Raw genomic sequence first — 4,907 nt, forward strand, 5'->3', positions numbered from 1 at the left:
GTCACGTGACCTTCGCCTTTAAAGGGTTTATGCCGAGCGACCAAACAAATAATGTATTGTTTGTCACCAATGCCGGACAGCGAGGTGATGATTCTCTTAAGGCATGTGCCCAACAGGCGAAAGTCAATTGCCTTTTAGAGACCGAGGTCCCTGAAGGCAAAACATCTCATAGTTGTTGAATCTCAGCTAATGAGAAACAACACTATGTGCCGTTGAAGACGAAGGTAGATATTGAATGCAACCTACGTCTTCACAGACGAATCGAGAGAAAGATTCTCAAGATTCAGAACCTGTGCTTACAAATGACTGAAAACGCTAACCGCTATTTCATTGCTTGCCTCCCCCCCCCCCGGTGAGAAGTTGTAGTTGCAATGAAAGAGGGGCGCGGGGCGTTCTTCAGTAATGAAACACAGGGGGGAGAGCCGCTGAAGAACTGCTTCTCATGGGCTGAACGTTTGGAAGTAGAGCTGGCAGGTGTGGGAGTAGGCGATGTCTTTCAATACATCTGCTAATCCAGGGTGAACAATGAATAATTGCACACCTACGAATAAGAGATATTTTGAGGACAAACTCAAAAATCATTCGCATTATCGCAGCGCGATGCAGCAAGAGACTATTACAGAATTCTGTTACCGTGCGGTAAACAGAAAGATGAAAGTCGAAGAGATATCTCTGTTGTAAATTCTCGCAATACTGAAGGCGATGAATTCGAGCATCACAGCAGTAGATGGTCATTCATGTATGCGAGAATCCCCGTTAATCAGAGACTTAAGTCCGTGATTGTTGGGCAGAGATACGGTTGGTATTCAATCAAAGCAGGGGAGAAAGACATAACCAACCGTGCATCTCGAGGCGGCAGCTGGTACTGAAATGCCTCGGGCAATTCAATACGCAGTAGCTGTCGCTGACTCGTCATCCTGAGTTGCCAAGTAATCCTTTCCATGAAGGAATGCGTTCGGCTAGAACCACCGAGCATAAAAAAGATATGCTCGAGCAATTATATTTAGGCGAAACGAATTTTGGTAAATACAAAAGCTGAAATGGTGTTGTCGTGACAAAACCATAAGTATATAAAATTGAAACTGGAAACTCCTGGGAGGTTGCAGGCAACCCCGAGTTGCAGTTCAATTAGAATACTCCTCGTCTAAGTTGCAATCCGTAGAGTAACTAGGATATGCACCTACCCCTCGGACAATTCAACTGCTTAGCAGAATCATGTCGCAAGGTTAATATACGTAGTATATTTGTAGGATTCTGAACAACGATCTCCATCCTAAATTCTTTCCTTCAAGAAAACAAAATAAGGATTGGAGATCGACCACCTTCGATCTCTATCAAAGAGAGTGAAGGAGAGTTCTTCTCGAAGGAAAGCTTCAATGATGAACAGAATACTAAGACGATAGTTCAAGCCAAACTGGATGTTCCCGTCCGTTCTTCTCTATTCCAGGTTGGTCGCCTACTGTGAGATAGTCTTCTTTCAGCAGCAGTCTTCTTCCCAATGCTAGAAATTCCAGGAATTCGAGCATAGGCGAGGTTCCCGATTATCGTGTAACAATTATCGGGGATTCTCGTCTCGGTCACTTTGGACTGTGGTCTCGCCTAAGTGTTTGGAGATTGTAAAAAACTCGAACGCTCTGAATGCGCTAGAAATTCCGTAGAATTCTAAGCACTCTGCAAAACCCCCACCGAATTCGTCAAACGATATCGGCTGGTGGTCCTCTCGATTCCCGTAGAAATCAAGAATGGGGCAGGATCCCTCCTCAACGACCGGGGCTTACGTCAGGTAGGACCCGAAGGTCCCCCCGGTAGCGCAGTCCCCAACGTGGGATCCTACAGAGAAATATCTGTAGGATCCCTCCCCTTTCCCTCGTAGCTGTAAGGAGAGAGGGAATGGGGGAGGAATTGGATACTCGCTCGCCTTCCCAGTGGAACCAGCAGTTCGAGAAGAGTAGGAGCGCCATCGCCTTGCGGCGATGGCCTCTCAGAGTCTGGGAAAACGTATCGTCAGGAGAAAACGTTTTCCCAAGGAGGTTACGAACTCGCCCTGTAGGTAAGGGTCTGCCGCCACTGTGAACGTCGTCTGGGTGGGGCTGATCGACACCTGACAGGAGAGAGCCGATACCGTCCTCCGACTCATTCCAGTCCTCATCGAGGTCGAAACCTCTCAGGAGGACCGGAGGGGTATCTAAATACGGTGTCCGAAGACACGTAGAAACGCCGCTGTCGCAGTAGAGGAGGTGGAAGTAGCTTGTTCGACCGGCCAGATCTGAGAGAGCCTTCTTATCCGGAGACGAGAGACTCTGGTTCAAGACATAATCGGCAAGCTCTGATAGCGGCAGGCCCACCGTCGGTTTGGGTTCCCTCTTGGGCCCCATAACGACTCGAGCCGAGACGTGGGCTCTGCTGGTGGGAGCGGCGATCCTTCCCCGAGGTCGTTGCGCTGACGAATCAGCGCCATAACCTCGACAAAGTTCCTCTGGATCTCGGAAGTCATAGCACCTTGCAGAGTAGGACCGTCAAGCCCCTCGAACAAGAGCATTCCGAGAACCTCCCCCTTAAGGAGGAGGAACTGCGATAGATACCTCTCGGATTCCTCCTGCCACTTGCGCGTACGTCCTGGTCGGTCCGAAGATCGTACCTGGTACTTACGGCGTTGTGACGGGATCGTGCGGGGCATGCCCCTCACGATCACCCCGCTGTGCCTCGCTCTTCCTGGTGCAAACCGAGGAAGTTGCAGGCACGGGAGAGGAAGACATGACACGCTCCTCTTTCGCTCGCTGGCAGAACCAGCGGGCTTGGAGGGCTGCAGGCGATCGCCAACTTGCAGGCCTAGTCGAGCCGTTTCCCAGGGAAACTGCTGGACCGAGAACAGCAGCCCCGATCTTGTGTGCAGAGGAGTGCTGCTGGTCCCCCTATCCGCCCGGTCCCTGTGGGAGCGGCGGTCAGGAGACCTGCAGAGACCACTGTCGCGGTGAGACCGGTGCGTGTCCTCGCGGCGCGTCATACCGCTGGTACCAGCCGAGGCTGGCACCAACGATCGAGAGGGGGGAACCTCTTCCCAGCCTCAGCCCGTGGCTGGTCAGAGACAGTCACGTCTACCAGGGTTACCAGCTGGTTGCTGCGAGAGCGGCCGCTGGCCTGGCGAGAATCACCTGAGCGGCTCTCACCAGCTTCTGCTCTGTGCCACGGTTCTGGCGCCGAGCGAACTCTGGCGCCAAAATTTGGCTATACGCTCTCCCGCGGGAGATCATATACTCGGAACTTCTCGCGAACGAGAGACTGAGCCGGAACCTGGCGTAGCCGCAGCGCCGCAAACACCAGGCGAGGAAATACCGGTGGTAGTCGGTACGCCTCTGGTCCCCGTCTTCTTCTTCCTTGCGGAAGGGGAGACGGGCCCTGTTCCCAAAAGAGCAGGAGGACCGGCAGAAGAACCCCCCCCGTCCCACAGGAGTGGAACGAGCCCTTAGAAGTTCCCGAAGGAGCCTTCTTAGGGGGGAAACCCGGGTTACCAGGTGGTCGCTGCAAGAGCGGCCGCTGGTCTGGCGAGAGTCACCTGAGCGGCTCTCACCAGCCTTCTGCTCCGTGCCGCGGTCTTGGCGCCGAGCGAACTCTGACGCCGAAACTTTGGCTGCACGGTCTCCCGAGGGACAGCGTACACTCGGGATCTCTCGCGAACGAAAGACCGAGCCGGAACCTGGCGTAGCGGCATCGCCGCTAGCACCAGGCGAGGAAGTACCAGCGCTAACTGGTACTCCTCTGGTCCCCGTCTATCTCTTCCTTACGGAAGGGGAGACGGGCCCCGCTCCCGAAGTAGCAGGAGGACCAGCAGAAGGACCCCCCGTTCCACCGGGGTGGGACGGGCCCTTAGAAGTTCCCGAAGGAGACTTCTTAGGGGGGGAGGCAGCCTTCTTCTTCTTCGGCTTATGGGCCTTAGAAGTCGAAGGGGAAGAGGCAGCAGCAAACGATGAAGACGAAGATGACACCTTCCTCTTCTTCTTCCTCTTCCTCGTCAGCTCACGCAGGACAGTCGTCAGGTCCTCCATCCAGGCCGGAGCCGGGGCTATTGCCGAAGCAACACGGCCCGACTGCACCTGTCCGGAAGGACCTGGGACTGGGGAAGATACACCGTGGGCAGGACCAGCATGGACAGGCGCAGGAACGAGGAGCAACAGGTACAGCAACCAGCTCAGGAGCGCAGGAACAGCGGCAGCGGTAGACCCAGAAGGGACAGCCAAGCCAGCAGCGGGAACCACATCAGCGGCAGGTACGGCAGGCCCAGCCATCGCCTCGTAGAATCATCGGCAGCCAGTGGGAACCTGGGTACTGGCAGTCCAGGGGCGAGCTGCTGGAACAGCGGAAGTCTGGGCAGGCAACACGAAGAACACAGGCGGCGGCGGCGGCATACCCCCCCCTCGGTACGGCGGCGACCGGCCCTAGTAGCGGCAGACGGCGTCACCGACACAGCATGGGGAGTGTAGACCAGGCGGGGGGGAGCAGCATAAGCGGCCTTGGAGGTAGTAGTGGAGACCGCCCCAGACCTCGGTAGACGCTGCAGCAGCCCGTGGATGCTAGGCACGCCCTGCCGCCGCGGTGGTCCATACCTGTCCAAGGTCGTCTCCCACGGATGTAGCACCTGCGGTAGCACAGATACAAAATACAACGAGGAAGCTGAGAGGGGGGCAGGAAAAGAAGACGAAGAATCGGATACCAAGGGAGTCACGGGAGAGCTTTCCGACGACTTCCTGGCAGACCTTCGCTTCCCCTACCCCTGCACAGCAGTGAAAAGTAATATGAAAATGAAACAGAATACTGCACTTGCGATTCACTTCATAGAACTTAAAGGGGAAAAGATCAATTCCCGGGTAAGAGCGGAAACTTGATCCATAATAATATGATGCTATCATAAA

This window comes from Macrobrachium nipponense, chromosome 22, assembly GCF_015104395.2.
Source record: "Macrobrachium nipponense isolate FS-2020 chromosome 22, ASM1510439v2, whole genome shotgun sequence".
NCBI classification, from domain to species: Eukaryota; Metazoa; Arthropoda; class Malacostraca; order Decapoda; family Palaemonidae; genus Macrobrachium; species Macrobrachium nipponense.